The sequence below is a fragment of the Wyeomyia smithii genome, chromosome 1 (genome assembly GCF_029784165.1).
Source record: "Wyeomyia smithii strain HCP4-BCI-WySm-NY-G18 chromosome 1, ASM2978416v1, whole genome shotgun sequence".
Taxonomy (NCBI): domain Eukaryota; kingdom Metazoa; phylum Arthropoda; class Insecta; order Diptera; family Culicidae; genus Wyeomyia; species Wyeomyia smithii.
Genome location: NC_073694.1, coordinates 183,334,587 through 183,352,509, shown reverse-complemented (window position 1 = coordinate 183,352,509; position 17,923 = coordinate 183,334,587). Strand labels below are relative to the sequence as shown.

At 40.1% G+C, this 17,923-nt stretch overlaps 1 long non-coding RNA gene across 1 annotated transcript; it reads left to right on the top strand.

The window, feature by feature from the left end:
* The first annotated feature begins 15,943 nt into the window (after positions 1–15,943).
* On the top strand, positions 15,944–17,697 carry LOC129718318 (uncharacterized). Its single transcript, XR_008726864.1, has 3 exons — positions 15,944–16,458; positions 17,167–17,409; positions 17,479–17,697. It is a non-coding gene; the product is annotated as an uncharacterized LOC129718318 (long non-coding RNA).
* The last annotated feature ends 226 nt before the right edge of the window (positions 17,698–17,923 follow it).

Below are 17,923 nucleotides of genomic sequence, written 5' to 3'. Positions count from 1 at the left end.
CAGCGACGTCGGCACTCTGAGACTCTGTAGCGCTAAGGCTATGGAGTCCCAGCTGGCACTGTTAAACGCGTTCTTCACGTCAAGCGTGACGATCGCGCAGTAACGAATGCCCCTCCTCTTGCGTTGGATTGCAACCTCAGCCGTTCTGGTGACGGAGAGAATTGCATCCACCGTGGACCTACCTTTTCGAAAACCGAACTGGTTGCTTGATAGACCGTTTTCACTTTCTGTATATTTCACCAGTCTATTGAGGATTACCCTCTCAAGCACCTTGCCCGCCGTGTCCAGCAGGCAGATTGGTCTGTATGCCGATGGGTCACCTGGTGGTTTCCCAACCTTCGGCAACAGCACCAGCCTCTGGCGCTTCCACACGTCCGGGAAGAGGCAGTCGTCAAGGCATTTCTGCATGACCGCCCTGAACAACCCGGGGGCTTCTTTGATGGCCGTCTTGATGGCCAAGTTCGGGATTCCGTCTGGTCCCGGAGCCTTGCCTACCTTCAGGGAGTTTGCGATCTCAATCAATTCATCTTCCGTCACCCTTACCGCATCGTCAGCCTCTGCACGGCTGCCGTCACTCACGGTAGGTGGTGACTCGTCAGCCGGAGGCCAGGGACTTGGTTCGTGGCTTGGGAAGAGGCCCTGAATGATCGTTTCTAGCATCGCTGGTGATTGCTCGGCCGGGGCTAGCGCACCTCTAGTCTTGGTCATAGCGATCCTGTAGGCGTCACCCCACGGGTTCGAATTGGCACTGGCGCAGAGTCGTTCGAAACAGGCTCGTTTGCTGGCTCTGATTGCGCTCTTAAGCGTTACCTTAGCGGATCTGAATGCGACACCGCGTTCCGCTCTTTGCTCGTCGGAACGTGCGCGCTGCATCCTCCGTCTTGCACGGATACGCTGGGCAGGGCGTGTTGCAAGAATGCCGGACAACTACCTTGCGAAGATGGTGTTTTCCTCGAAGACGAAGACCAGCGGGCAAGATGGGTAGACCAGGTAGAGCTAGACTCACAGAGAGTACACGATGTCCCAGGGATTGTAGAGCGGAAGCTAATAACCGAGTGAATTGGAGAAACTTTGTGAACCAGTACATGTCATTATGACGGAATGCCAAATAATTAATAATAAAAGACAATGAACTATGGTGTACTTTCTCACACGTATGGACATTACGCACAATAATTGCACAGCAGAGTTATCTGCGATGCTTTTTATAGTTTGTTTCTTGAATATGGTAGAAAAGGACAAGAGATTGGAAAATATTGGGAGAAAAAAAAGACTGCGTTGCTCGTGCCGATCGAATTTACTTATATCAAGTTCGTTTTTGCGGTGTAGCTACACGAGGGCTACACTTTTGCCAAATTGTTTTCTCGCCAGTGGACACTGTGGTGTACTTCTGCATATTCTGTTTAGAGTGATTCACCCCTCTTGTTTCTCTCAGATGTGGAATGAGCTAGAAGTGTGTTTGTCTCACTGTAAGTACTAAAGACACTTCGGAGTGCAGAAAGAAGCAGTGTGGGGAAAGCATTTGCTATACGCAGGCACATAGTCAAAGAGAAGCGCGCGGTGTTTTTTATTTCGCTATTTCAACATACTGAGGAGAATGACAAGCATGGTGACAAGCGATAGAAAAAATCTTTTCTAGCTATTTTGAATTTTGAATACATATGTTTTGACCTTTTGACCATTACAAACAAAATTGTAACTAAAAAACTGATTTTAAGGAGGGGTATTCCACAAAAAAACTCTATTTGGTCGTGTCCAACATACAGTATCGCATTCAGTTTTGTTTTCTTTTAAATGTTCCCACAACTTTGCCGAAGAAAGCAATCGGGTATGATAAAAATTAGAACGAATTTTTATTTTATCTAACTGTTAGGTGGATTGATTGATAAACCGAAAACGCCAAAAGTAAGGCCTTATTCTATGAAACAATTTCGCTGAAGACATTGAGTACAAAAAAATAACTTTTCATCGTCGAATCTAAAATGATCACGATTTTTCGAGTTTAGACCACTATGCATTGTGGAATTTTCGAATGAATCTTTCCACCAATTATAAATGTCATGATATATAATACTTGGAATGTGTATATAGAAACTATTTTGGAAGGTTTTTCACAAAATGGTGTCTGAAAAACATGCATTACAAAAAGTATTTCGTCGTTCCTATATCACTTTTTTGTACTTTACAACCTCCAAAAGAGCATTACTCAAAAATGTACCGTAAAACGATTTTGTAATTTTGACCAGAGATTCATAACGTCATAATGAATTGAATGGTATACTAAGATCCTTTTTATGTAACGATCTGTTGGAGCACCGTGATGTGTGTGTGTGAATGTTATGTTTTAAATGTTCGGTATAGTTGCGCTGTTAGCTACAAAAAAAAATTGTTATTTATAGTGAAAATTAATTCCAGCTGAAATTATTATTGTGTTTTTTTTTCTAAAAATTTTAAGTGATCGTGTAAATTTCTTTTAACAAGTAATAAAGTTCGAATGAGAAAGGCTGAGTCTCGCCGCTAGGTTGTTTTATTCGGGTTTTATTTTGCAGATAGTTTTTTTTTTATTTTGAATGTACCCCAGAACCACCGCGCGACTCCATTGTAAAAAGCTACAGCAATGTGGTATCTCAGGAGACTCCATCTTTTGATATTTTGCATCACAGTAGTTTTTCCAATGGAGACACATGGTGGTTATGGTGAACATTCAAGATTAAAAAACTTCTTCATGCCAAATATGAAATGTAGCTTCGTGAAAAATCAATATTTTATGTAAATTTTCATGAGAAATCCAAAAGTCAAACGATCTCTTAGGTCTCAATTTCACCAAACGACGTTCGATTTTTTCCTTGAAAGGCCTGTTGACTTTCTGAATTGCTTATAAAGGGTGATTTTTTTTCGTGGGGCTACGGTAAGTCTCTCGTCTATGCGGATAAGCCAACAACAATTCCAGCCTTGGAAGACAACATTGCACGCGTTATTCACGAGATACCAGCAGAAATGCTCGATAAAGTGACCCAAAATTGAACTTTTCGTATGGACCATTTAAAACGTAGCCGTGGCCAACATTTGAATGAAATTATTTTTAAAAAGTAAATGGCATAAACCAATTTATCGGCTCAAATAAAGATTTCATACAGTTTTGTAATTTTTATGTGTTTTTTTTTTAAGAAAAACCAAATTCTTAGAAAATCACCCTTTATTAGAGAATCCAAAAATATCAAGCATTCGTGAGCACAAGCCTTCATTAACCTAAATATATACCCAGAATGAACAGCAAAAGTTCAGAATCCATGGATCCAAAAACGACAACGGGCTGAGCGTTGCACACTCATCAATTAAGGAAAGATTTTGAAGATTTATGGAATATTTGCTGCTTACAGATATCGATGGATCTCTGCATTATTCGCAAGTATCATACATAGAAATTAGTGTGAAGTTGCCTTGCGTTCTTCTTTTTATGGATTCGTACAATAAATGTTTCCCGAATCGGGATGATCCTCAAAGACCGACTTCTGGTACATGTAATAAAGCTCTGAATGGCCAAATTCAAAAAACACAGTAGAGAATCCATAACAGCTGAGTAAAAAGAGATGAGAGAAAACAAAAATCAAAATCGATGTTATCATTAGTGCTGGGACTATTCGGATTAAGATATCCGGATATCCGACCTCGGATATCCGACAAATATCTGAAATCCGTCGGATATCCGGATATTATCCGACAGAATATCCGGATTTTCGGATAGTCGGATACCCGGACATCCGGATTCTATATCCGAACATAGTTTTATTTACATAAATAGTTACGAGTGGGTGGGGGGTTGAAGAAAAAGCCATTTTTCGCGTTACATTTTATTTAAATGGCCTTTAAAAGACAGAAAAAAAATTTCGATATACGGGTATCCGACTATTCGATCATCCGTATCCGAATATCCGGATATCCGAATAGTATTCGTTTACCTATCCGTGATCCAAACTTCGGATAACCGGATCACGAATATATCCGGTTAAAAGTCCCAGCACTAGTTATCATCACGGTTTTACAGATTCTTTGAATCAATAAAAAAAAACACCATATCAGGACAAAACTTCTGGAAGTAGGAACCCCATCTAGCGTCTATTAATAGTAAGAGTAACCAATTCTGACGAAGCAAAAATTAAAAATTTAAAAAAGAGGTTTTTAAAAATAAAAAGATGGCTTCTGGGATAATTCAAAACATATTCTTCAGAAATTTTCTATCACAAAAATAAATCTTGAATTTCGACCAAAATCTTGGAAATCTTAAAATATCCAAAAGCCTGCCTTTCTCGATAATATTCCCTTATGTAGAAACTCTTTTGTAAATTTCGACCATTTTGAATGTAGTCACTGCACCATAAATAATAGAATAATTATCGCGTTAAATCCGAATTTGTGTTTATCAATAACAAATTCAGAAAAAAGTGCAAAAATTCATGACGACTTGCCTCCATTGCTTTTGATAGAACATTCCATAATCCACGCAAATTTAAATGATATTGTCTTTATTTTTCAAACAGAATCATGGTTTACGTCCGAAGCAACTGAAATAAAAATAAGAAAATTTTCAAATAAGTCAAGACAAAACTGCTGAATGTAGGAAAGCCTTCGATCTTCTCTCGCAGCTAAGGTGTTCAACAAGTTTAAGTTTTTGAGTGGAAATTCACTTCATGGAAGCTTCTGACCAAAATAAATTGATTTCCCGAAAAAAACCTTGATTTTTCCACATTTGCCAGGACTGTCTTATATGAAACGAATTCAAAATTTAAAACACAGTGATGAGTTTTGCATCATGATTTTGCAGCATGACATGTTCTAGACATAATTGGCCAAATTACTTTGGAAAATTCAGGCATTGAATTTTATTACATTGTGAGTTAAGAGACCAAAAATATTACAATGTCTGTGTTGCAAATTAAATGTAAGCCGAATAGTTCTGTGTTTTCCGGATTCAGAATGTAAAAAAAAAAAACAAATTGTTCCACTGAGTCGTACGTCTTCAGGGGACAAAAAGAGGGAAAATTTCATTGTCGAATGAAGGTTCTGCAATTATTCTGAAACGACGAGCACCGAAAATAATTATATACAATTTGTTGCCGCTCTTCACCACAGCACGGACACAGTGTTGCAAGTTCTGCTTCGCAGCTCAACTGTGCCGAAATTGCATTAAAAAACGCAATTGAACGAATGCACCGAAAACACAACAGAAAAAAACCCGTAAACGTAAACTTGAATGCACAGCAACGCAACACAAACAGGCATCGCAAAGCTATTCCGAAAAGCGGCCTCAAAACAACAACCGGCATTCAAGCCAGGGAAGAACCAAAGTTTAACGAATGTCATTAACCGCACTGGTGCTCCTAACCTCGCCCAACCCTATTTTCGGTGGGGCTGTGCAGAAGAAGTCGACAACGACGACGACGACGACGATGACGCCAACTTTGATGCGCGCGTAAGTGTTTGTGTTTGCGGCTTTCTCGACAATGTCGGTTTCTGTTCGTTCGTGCAGTTCTGTTATTATTTGTTTGTGCTGTGCTGTGGCTCTTGCTTTTGGGTTCGCGATACGCGTGTATAATTTCGTCTTGGCTGTTCTCTTGTCTGTGGTTCAAGCACAGGGGGAAGTGTGTTCGAAGCCGGCCGCGCAGGCAGGAAACCCGTACCAGACATCCGAAAAAATGGCTTGGCCTTGGTCATGCTCGACAACGGGTGTGTGCGTTTGTGTGCGGGTTTGCGTGATTGCCTTCTTTTTGGTCAAACGTGAGTGGAGCGCTGCTGTTCGGAGCAGGGTTGGCACTGCCGGAGGAGTGGGCGGAACAGACGATAATTTTTATTTATGGCCGTCTGTGTTTTGGTATAAGCCATAAATGGCTGGCTCATCGTCTCGATCGCCGAACGGTTCGACTCACTGTATGTGTGACATCGAAATTGTACAATTCTTCAATTTATCACGGGAATAATTTGATAACTATCATGTACACGATTTGGGTCACTTGATATTCATTCAATCGGCAAGCAGGTGGATATCAGGATAAAAGACAAGACTCTCTCGCACCTTCTAATCTTCCAATCAGTGCACACCTCGTGTAAAGGCATCGGCGGAGGGCGGAAGCGGAGCTTAGTCATTCTATATAGTAATAGGAAGAACAGCTCTGAAAACACGGGCAGTGGATGCTGCACTAAACCGAGCGTGATAACCCCATAAAATAAAATAATGAGCCCCACAGGAAGGATGTAGAAAGAGGTAGCGTGTCGCAACGCAAAGCATCGCACACTGGGATTACTGGGTGCCATCGAAGACCACCGCCACCGGTTGCTGAGACCGCTGGGTTTGTCCGGAAGGAAGGTGCACACACACTCACTACGCCACTAGCTTCATCCGTTCCGATGTTTCGTTTATCGCCTTCGGTTTGTTCTGATATCGAAATAATCAGAACACCCGTATCTGCACAGTCAGTCGCAGAAGCAAAAAAAAAAAAGAAAAGCAGTGAGAGAGAGAGGAGGAGTCGCTTGCTAGCTCAATGAGCTGGCAACAAATTTGCATATAAATATTCCACTGATTAAATTTTCACAGTTTCGTGCATTCCGAAAAAGAGGCGCTCGTGTCGGTTGGCAGAGGAGAGGGTAGGGAGAGGGTAAGTTGTTCAATCTCTATTGAAGTTTTGCTACGCTCCACGTGTTGATCAGCAGAACCCAAAGCTGCTTATTTTCGCCAGAAGTTGAGCTGTCGCTGTTCTTCTTAGATGATGGACTGGAAGAGGAAGCGGAACGGCATGCTTTGATTGCTTGTCGAACGACGTAAGAGGAAGCTGCTGCTGCTATAAAGTGTTTGATAGTGGCATTCCATGCAGCGGAATTAGTCTCACACTTGGATGCACAGCGACGTTTCATTTTTCCTACATATATGAACAAAGTAATCCGTTTTGAATTCGAGCTGCTATTCAAAACCGGTAATATTGCGAGTTGACGCCCTTGAACAGATCTGCGAGCAGTTCTACTAATCATGGACAAAGATCTTCCTTCAATTTGATGAAACTTTTCTACGATTCAACTCACACACACACGTACATGGCTTGAAAACGAAGCGAAAAAGATTAATGCACAGAAAGTAGGCCTATCAATCGGGAAAGAAGTGCATTTACTTTTTCGCCTGCTGCGTTCGGTCAGTAGCGCGATTCGCGTTTTTTTTGTTCTTTCCTATTTGCACGCATTCGTACAGACAGACGCACACAGTCGGTAGTTATAATGACATGCAGTTACTCATTGCAATGCGCAAAGTTAAGGGTCGAAATTACTTTCGATTGTGCACTGACTTTCGAGAACTGTTTGCGTACCGAATTATTGTCAAAATATTCCTTTGTGCTAGGTTAGTTTTGTCGTAAAATTAAACAACTCAGGCGTAATCTGTGTAGAGTGTTTTCTTGGCTTTGTATTTGTATACGAGTGATACACAAATATATCTTCCACGCTAGTTCGTACCTAGGTCAGGATAACCGAAACCAAAAATAATTCAAGCTATGTTAACCCTTAAATGCGCAATGTTGTTTTGAAACAACATTGCCCACTTAAGGAGAGACGGTATTGATTTCGCAAACGGTCGACTTTGAGCCACCACTTCGTATTTTCAAAAGCACAAGAATCGGAAAAAGATAATATGGTTATTCATGTCGAGCTCGTAAACAAATACCCAGCCGTAAAAATACTCACCTCATTGACGAGTAATGGAAGATACGCAGTTTACGGCTGGGTATTCGTATACGAGCTCGATGTGAAGACCCCTAATGTGTTCTCTGTGAAAACGTGTTTGCCTTTCTGATCGACGAGTAGCTATCAAATTATTGCAATCACCGCAAATGCACTTTTAAATTAGTTTTTTTTTTTCAGAACTGGTTTCTTAGTGAATTGCTAACACCAAGCACAAATGATACGTTTGACAAGCACGCGAATAGATTTTTATTTCAAGTATTTTTATTTCCAAGCCTACTGATTTATTTTCAATGCAGATATCACGGCAATATTAAATTTAATATGACTCTGCAATTATTGATGCATATTAACGATTATATTACCAGTAATTGAATAAAATCTACGGGGTGTACGGATTTCGGTACTGTACGGATTTCGGGTCCGCACGGTAGCAATCACTTGCAAAACCGAAGATATAAAAGTGCTCCAAAGGGCCGAATGTCATATATCAATCGACTCAGCTCGACGAGCTGAGCATTTTCTGTATGTGTGTGTGTGTGAATGTGTGTGTGTGTATGTGCAGATTTTTATTCTCACTCACTTTTCTCAGAGATGGCTGGACCAATTTTCATAAAATCAGTGTCAAATGGAAGGTCTAGTTGCCCCATAAGACCCTATTGATTTGTTTTGCAATCGGACTATTACTTTGACTGTTTAAAAATGTGAAATCCAGCTATGAAAAGGAACATATTCCGACGACTACTTGGACTCACTCACTTTTCTCAGAGATGGCTGAACCGATTTCCACAAAATTAGTGTCAATTGATAAGTCTAGCTCATAACACCCTATTGAATTTTACTGTAATCGAACTGTAACTTCGTCTGTAATGTACCGAAATGTGAAAATCACGAAACTTCATTATCTCAGAAACTACACAACCGAATAGATTAACATTATTATCAGACGAGCGGGCTAGTGAAAAGTTAACTGATGAATTATGATTGAACACGTGGTTTCAAATTTTGGCTGCCCAATACGTTCCCATTTCATTTAATTATAATCGAACTTAAGTAATCGTTATTAAATTGTTATTAAAACAACGAGAGTCTAATATTTCAAAGATTACATAACTTATTTGAACATAACTAGTGTCATACGAACGAGTCATCTCTCAAACTTACAAATAACAAAATTCATAACAATTTGATATGTGGCTCAAAAGTGATGGAAAGAAAAGAAATTCAAAGACTATTTAAAACGATACCTGCTTTGATCAATATTTGTGACCTGAATATATTTTAAATGTGGTGTCGTACTATTTGAATGTTCCAAATTTATTGATTTCTTGCGATGTGTTAAAAGTCTGCAAATGCACGACGAATCGGCCATAGAATATGATCAAAGTCAAATAACAAATCGTTTGAAATGATTGAGTTTATCGAAATGACAACATCCTTGACTTTTGGCTTCTGTACATCGCCTTAATTCTGAATATATTCATATTGGGTGGTATTCGGTCATTTTCAGCAGATTTTCTGGCATCAATCTGACACCAGAAATCCCCATATTGGGAGGTATTTAGTTATTTTGGTTGTTTTCCAGAAACTAAAAGTGGTCGTCTTTAACTTCAAAATGGTGTCCACGGTTAATTTTTGATTTCTATGCATCATCCCGATTACGGGAATATCTATATTGAGTATTATCCGGTCATTTTCGACTGTTTCCTAGAAGTTGCCATTAAGCAATTCAAAATGGTGTCTGACGTCAATTGTTAGCTCATTGCATCATTCTGGTTCCAGAGACACTCATATTGAATGGTATTTGGTTAATTTAGGTTGTTTTTCACAAACCGGAAGTCGCCGTCTTGGATTTAAAAATGATATTTAAGATAATTCCTGGCCTCTGAGCGTCATTCTGGTTGAAGAAACACCCATATTGGGTGTTATTCGATCGTTCTCGGCTGTTATCCAGGAACCGGAAGTCGCCAACCTAGAATCCAAAATGGGATGTGTGGTCGATTTCAGCTGCTATGTATCATTCTAGATCCGGAGATAATCATGTCAGACGGAAATCGGCCATTTTTGGCTGTTTTCCAGAAACCAGAAGTTGCCATTACACAATTCATAATGGTGTCTGAGGTTAGCTACTTGCAACACTCTGGCTCCGGAGACACTCATATTTGGTGGTATTTGGTCATTTTCAGCTGTTTTTCTGAAACCGGAAGTCGCCATCTTAGAATTCAAAATGGTATCTGTGGTCGACTTGAGCTCCTGTGTATCATTATAGATCCGGATATTATTATATTGGGTGGAAATCGGCCATTTTTGGTTGTTCCCAGAAACCGGATGTTGCCATCTTACAATCCAAAATGTTGCCTGAGGTCGATTATGGAACATGTTTGTTACCTCTAAACCAAATCTCATACCAAATTTGGTTGTATTTTCTTCATTGGTTTTTGAGCTGTGCGAAATTTGTGTTTCATTTGTATGGGACCCCTCCCTTAAAGAAAAGGGAGGGATGTCAAACCATTATGCACATATTTGTTACCTCTTAAAATATTCACCTGCCAAATTTGGTTCCATTTAGTTGATTAGTTCTCGAGATGTGCAGAAATTTGTGTCTCATTTTTATGGAACCCCTCCCTTTCAGAAAAGGAAGGGGCGTCCAACTATTATGGACATATTTGTTACTCCTTAAAACATCTACATGCCAAATTCGGTTTTACTTGCTTGGTTTGTTTTTGAGTCGTGCAGAAATTTATGTTTCATTTGTATGGGACCCCTCCCTTCCAGAAGAAGGAAGGGTCTCAAACTATCATAGGAACCTTTATCGGCACCAAAAACCCCTACATACAAAGTTTCACGTCGATCGGTTCGGTAGTTTTTGAGCCTATATGGATCAGACAGACAGACAGACAGACCGGACTGCATTTTTATATGTATAGATTACAACATCAATTTTTTAGAACCTAAAGAGTGAATATACATTTATTGGATTGAAGCGTTCATGTAAATCCATTTTTACAAATAATAAGTTTGAATGAGAAAGGCTGGGTCTGACCGCTAGGTGGATTAATTTGGGTTTTTATGTTTGCTTCACCGCAGCAAACATAAGACCCATTAACCGTTACCGAATCTTGTGCTTTTGGAAATTCGAAGTAGTAGCTCGAAGTCGGCCATTTGCGGATTTAATACCGTTTGGCCTCAAGGGTTAACGTAGCTTTGGGTTTGTTTCAAAATAGGTGTAGAGTAATGAGGGGCAAAAGTACGCCCGGGGTAAAAGTACGCATTGGCCTTTTCGAAGCATACGAGCAAAATAAACTGGCAACATTGTATGAATTTGCAGTATTATAACGTCAGTTAATCACACATGTAAACACATAAGATTCCGTTTAAATGGGGCGAAGCTATGAGGAAAGTTTTTGTGTTTTGAGCTGTTTTGATCTAATTTCCTTAGTTTTGGGAACTATGATTGATCTATTCGGAAACTACAGAAACTTGAAAACAACAGAGCCCAAACAACTCTTGTATATTTGTGGCTTTTAGGGTGAATTTGTTTTGCCGGAAATATTTTGATGTTTGTCATAAAACTCAAACCAGTTAGAAAACTCATTGTGGGGCAAAAGTACGCATAAACCGCGGGACAAAAGTGCACACTAGGTGCCACTAACCGTAATGAAAAAATGTGTTTAATAACGATGTTTTTGTACAGAAATTACTCAAAAATAACTAGTGATATGCGGATGTGCTCCGAAACTGAGAAATTTTATGTTTTCATGATTTTTTAAATAGAATCTTACAACCATTTTAATAGTTTTGTTGATATGCTTCAAAAATGGTTCTTCCGGAATTGATAGGGGCTCCTAAAAGCCAAAGAAACAATGAAAAATACAAGGCCAAATACCAGCCAATATTTATTTTTGCAACTGGGATGATGGCCACTGATTTTGAATTTCAAGATGGCGACTTACGGTTTCTAGAAAGCAACCTAAAATGGTCGAATACCCTCCATTATGTGTATTTCCGTAATCGAGATGATGTCCAGAGACTGGATAACGACCCCAGACACCATTTTTGATTCCAAAAGGCGACTTCCGGTTTCTGGAAAACAACAAAATGTGATCAAATACTAGGTAATATGAGTATTTTCAGAATCGGGATGATGCTCTGAGACCATTAAATGACCCCAGACGCTACTTTGGATCCCAAGGTGTCGATTTCCAGTATCTAGGAAACAACCCAGAATGGTCGAGTACCCCCAAATATGTGTATATCTTAAAATCAAATGACGCCCTGAGACCGGAAATCGTCTTCAGACGCCATTTTCAAATTCTAGATGGTGACTTCTGGTTCGTCTGGTGTCGTATTCAGGTCTCTTGACATCATACTCATATGCGATGGTATTTGGTCAATTTTGGATGTTTTTCAGTAACCGGAAGTCACTATCTTGAATTTAAAAATCGCGTTTGGAGTTTATTTCTGGTGTCTGCACATCATCCCGGTCCCTTGAATACTCATATTGGCGTTCGGCTATTTTGGGTTGTGTTCCGGAAACCGGAAGTCACCATCTTGGAATTCAAGATGGCGTCTGCACTGTAAAAAAATGTCACGATTACTTCAAGTGTTTTTGCACTTGACTCAATTCGTCACATCACACTGCAAGTTGAAGTGATTTAGTGTTGATTTCTCGAAGATCAACACTTTCCAATGAAATGATGTTGCGTTGAAAACTGGTTTATGGAAATCACCATCATATTACAGTGAGGGGCAAAATAGAGTGCCCACTTTATTTTCTTTTCATTTCTTTCATTTTTCTGGTTCAAATTGAACGGAAACACATCGTTATCTTTTCTAAAAGCTCTCTCATAATGTTCTTTTTTAATTTTTTTAATTTTGTTCTGATAAAAAAAGTTTTTCTGATAGAACAAAACCAGTTTTTATTCCCAAAAAAAAAACAGTGACAAAATAAAGTGCCCACTCTCAAAATCGATAAAATTTCGATAAGTTTCCATCGTGAGACCCCTTGATTTTGTTTGTTTTGAGTATTTTGACGTTTCACAAACAACTGGCTTGGCTCTAAAGCATTTGTACTCGTGTCTACCTTCGAAAAAGTTGTAAAATATGGAAAACGCAGTAATTTCCCGTACGATTCCGATGTGCATCCGGAAACTAGTTGTTGGCGATGTCAATAATGGCCAATCGCACCGGGAAGTGGCCGAGTACTACAAAATCAGCAAGGCAGCGGTCGGAAAAATCTTGAAGAAGATGAAAACGTTCGGATCGGTGGTGGATCGCCCCGGAAGGGGACGAAAACGCAAAACAGATGCCAGAACGGACAAGAAAATCATTCGTGAGGTGAAGAAAAACTCAAAAGTTACGATCCGGCAGATACAGGACGAGCTCCAACTTTCGGTTTCGCGTCGTACTGTCCGTCGCCGCATCCAAGCGCAGGGGTTTCGTAGCAAGATGGCGGTGAGAAGGCCATTCATCAGCAAGGTGAATAAGGCTAAGCGTCTCAAGTTCGCCAAGGAGCACGCCGATAAGCCGCTGCAATACTAGAAAACTGTATTGTAGACCGACGAATCCAAGTTCGAGCTGTTCAATCGGAAGAAGCGGGATCGTGTGTGGCGCAAGTCAGCTGAATAGTTCCAAGACCGCCATATTCAAGGAACAGTCAAGCACGGAGGAGGCAACGTGATGGTGTGGGGGTGCTTTTCTTGGGGTGGGGTGGGCAGTTTGGTGAAAATAGACGGAATCATGACAGTATCTCTCATCAAGACAGGCCTCGAGGAGCGCTTCGTTTTCCTGCAGGATAACGATCCGAAGCATACGGCCAAGCTGACAAAGTCATTTTTCCGTTCCTGTCGCATCAAATCCCTTGAATGGCCCCCACAAAGTCCTGATCTGAACCCCATCGAAAATCTGTGGGCCATCCTTGATGCTCGGATCGATAAAACTGGTGTAACTAATAAAAAAACAATTTTGAAGCCCTGAAACGCGCGTGGGAAGAACTCGACCCACAACACTTGAAACCCCTTGTAGAAAGTATGCCGAAGCGCTTACAGGAGGTGTTGAAGGCTAAAGGAGGCCATACTCACTATTAAATTGTTGTTGTTTGCCTTCAGTTTGGCTTATTTGAAACTATATTTATCTGGGCACTTTATTTTGTCCCTGTTTATTCAAGTATTCCAAACTGTTTTTTTTTTCTATTAGAAAAGCTTTTTTAATTACCAGAGCAATATTAACTAAACTTGAAAAGAACATAATAAATAAGATTTTGAAAATGATTACGATGTGGTTTCGTTTAATTTTAACCAGAAAAATGAACGAAAAGAAAAAATAATAAAGTGGGCACTTTATTTTGCCCCTCACTGTATAATGAATATCTCTTGTATTATCACCACTGTTTAAATCAATTGAATTACAGCTGCAATTTCAATTGACAAACGTCAAACCATAAAGCGAAACAAAAATAATGACGATGGCGAACGGTGAAAGCAGCACATTTACCCAGAGATCAAAATTTATTTGAGCGTAAGTTTTATTGAATCATTTAAATTAAAGTAACAATAAAATGACTCTTTCACAGATCCTGGAATCGATTGCATCGATACAGTGACAGGGATCATCTCTAGGATCATCTTGTTTTAAATTAAAAATCTAAAATAAAATTAAAATGATAAATCTAAAATAAAAAGGAGTCTCTTGAATTTATTGTGAATTTATATAATTATCCAACTGACGTACATCCCGTACCTCAAACATAGGCATATCAACAAAGATGAACATAACAACAGAAAATAAAGTGATTTGCTGTTGGTTTCATCGTTCTTTGCAATAATATATTTCGAAAGATTTTCATTCAACTCTGAAATGTTAGGCAAGTAGTGCGAATTCAACAGTAAATCACTTTACTTCGACGTGATTTCTATTTACAGTGTGGGATCGTTTTCAGGTCTCTTGGCATCATTTCGATTCCGAAATAACTCATATGGAATGGTATTTGGTCAATTTTTGCTGTTTACCGCAAACCGGAAGTCACCATCTTTAATTCAAAAATAAAGTCTGAAGTTGATTTTTGATCTCAGAGCATCAATTCGAGTTCGAAAATACCAGTATTGGGTGGTATTCAACCATATCTGGTTGTTTTTCGGAAACCGGAAGTCGCTTTTTTGGAATCTAATATAACATCTGGAGTCGTTTTCAAGTCTCTGTGTATTACTCCGGCTCCGGAAATAAATTTTATTAATTTGTTTCTATGGCCTCTAGAAGCCTCAGTGGAATCTCTTCTGGAAGGTCCATTTTTAGGATATATCACCAAAACACCCAAACATATCCCCAGAAAACCAAATTACCGGAAATATAAAAATTATTTCGGGGCACCGCTCTAACTCAGCTAAAAGGAATCAGTTCCAAACCAGCGAAAAACGATTAACTTTTTTAAGCATAGTGTAATAAATACACTGTTCATACAGTGCGAACTTTTGCCCCGCATGCTGGATAAAAGTTCGCATCCGAGTAATTTTTCTAAAAAGTAAAATTCTCATGCTACAAACAAAATTCGAAAAACTCTGTTAATACAGTTTGAAGGCGAAAGGTTCATGTACCACTTGGAAACAAAACTGAATTTTATGATAATTGTTCGCAATGGTTCTATTGCAAAAACAATTAAGTGCGTACTTTTGCCCCTCACTACTCTACACTTAACAGTTGGCTGCGAAGTCTGTGTATAATAAACAGAAGGTCGAGTTCCGAATCGGGATGCAGCACTGAGGCTTTGCATCAATTGACACAAAATCAGACATTTTCATACTACTAAAAGAGTCGAAGCGGTTTGTAATCTCAAAGCTTTGTGAACAACTTGAAAATATTTAATCGGTTTCTTAGTGGTGCAAAAATTGACCAGTTTCGAATTTTGGAATGGTAAACACCAGTAGGGCCTTGAGTGGTATTTTCTACAATCGTTAACTAATTGCACCACTTCGCCAGTTTAATAATTATAATTTAAATCCCCTTCTCTCGCGACTGATAAGGCAATCGGTGCAATCAAAACTATATCAGTAACATTCGTACAAACGGTGATGAAAACGAGGTCTTCTTTCGTCCTTTGTTTCTTTTTTTTTTTGCTCCCTGCAATTTATTTCGATTCAGGAGAAACCCACCACTCGTAGGTACGGTACTATAACAGCAGTTTTGTCGGCAGTTGATTTTGAAACTGACAAAACTCGAACCCACGGCATGGAAGCGTGCATTTGCACGCCGCAGATAAGTTCGTTGGAAAATGATAATTAAAGTGCAAAATAAACAGTTCTTTTTTGATAACGCGTCGCGAAGCGAAATTAGTTTCGCTTGTTATCAGTTCTCGCGCGGACGAAACAAAAAATAAACTAGTGCAACCCCAAAGGGTTCGTTGAACAGCGCAGTTGTTTATAGTGCCAGGTTATGCAAGCGGAAGTCGTAGAAAAAACTGCATTAATTTCTGGCAGGACGACAGACGCAGAAGGCAACGCGCGAACCAAAATGCCACTGTCCGGAGGTGTTAGCAGCTGAACTTTCACTCATTTCGTCAATGCTGCCGCCACGCCACCGCCACAGCCGATCGCCCAATGCTGTATGCATATGACATCCGGTTTTTGTTTGACAAGTTAGATTTTTTTTGTTTGCTCAGCACAAATTCACCAACTATAGTTGCAAACGTTGCGAACCCCGAGATAACCATGCGTCGCAAATAGCGTCGCCATGACAGCGGCGAAAACAGTGAGTATGGAAAAGTTGGTGCACGTTTTATTTTATTTTCGTTTTAATACGTATAGTAGGCCTTAATGTAGGCGAGAGCGTCTCTCGCGTAATCAAATGCGCCGATGAAAAGGGGCAGGACGGTGCGGAGCAGAGCAGGGTCATGTTGAAGGGCGATGAACATTGTTGTTGTGTTTCGCTTTGTCGAGCTGCGTCTGGCAGTGCGATGACAGTTACACTTTTATTTGTTTGGTTTAGGGTTTTTGTTTGGTTTGAAATTTCGCAACCAGGAGTGACGAGATGAAGATAACGACGCATCGCAGCACAAATGGTGTCGCGAAGTTCTTGTTTGTGTTTATCTATCTTCAGCACTATACGTGCTGCACATTGACCTAAAATTTGTTGATCTTCGGCGAGAAAACAAAATAATTGTGACTACTCACGCAAGCTGTCAAAACGACAGCCTCCGTTAGTTCGTATCAAACGTCAACAAACCGACAAACTTGTTGCTCGCCACATCGGTACCGCGTGAGCTGTCAGTCAAATGTCATCGGAGCATGCTTTGGGTAAACGAAAACCGCGGCTCGCTAATTTGTTTATGCCTACGTTCCTTTTTGGGCTGCACGTTTCTCGCTGGTTGAACTTTTCCTCTGAAAACTAGCGCCAAACGGAAGGAGCCTAAATTCAATTTGTGTTTTTATTTTTTTTTTTGCTCTCTATTGTTACAAGGCAAACAACCGCGTGGTTGAGGGCAACGAAATTTCCGGTCCATCATCAATGTGCTACCGCTACTCACTTGCACCAATAACGTCAGTGAAAAGATGGAAAAAAATAATACGCACACCATCGGCCGTTCATCATCCAAGTTTGCAAGTGCTGTCATTTCATGGACGCTGAAAGCGTCTGAAAGAGAAAAAACTCCTCGCTTCCTTGTACACGCGGGCACTCGAAAAACCAACAACCAGCTCCAAGGTCATTGTCGATATTTTTAGCTTGCGAAACCAGATATGCATTTTTCATTTTCTTTCGTTTTAACCACAGAGAGCGAAGCAGTTTCGTGAAGAATCCTCCTATAAGAAAACCCCACGCGGTAACGAACCCGATCATCTACATCTACAGTCGACCGAAGTCGACATCGATTGTACCTAAAGAGAGAATGATAGAAAAAACTCAGCTTTTGAAAGAAAATAATTTAATGCGAAAAACACGCACCGGATGCCGTTTGCTGCTCGGCAACTTCGGATCAGCACACGTAAGTACGAATGTCGCTTTAATTGTCCCCCCGGTGATGGATGCCAATGGCCCAACACTCGATCGAATGGAGATTATTTCGTCTTCCCGTTCCTCGTGTTTCCTCCTATGCTACGCTATGCCATGTTGCTGGTTCAAATTACGACCGGCCTCCTCCTGCTCTTTACTTCTACTTGTGCTTCACTTCAGTCACTCGCTCATGGCCTACCCCAATCCAACAACCGGTGGTGCTGCT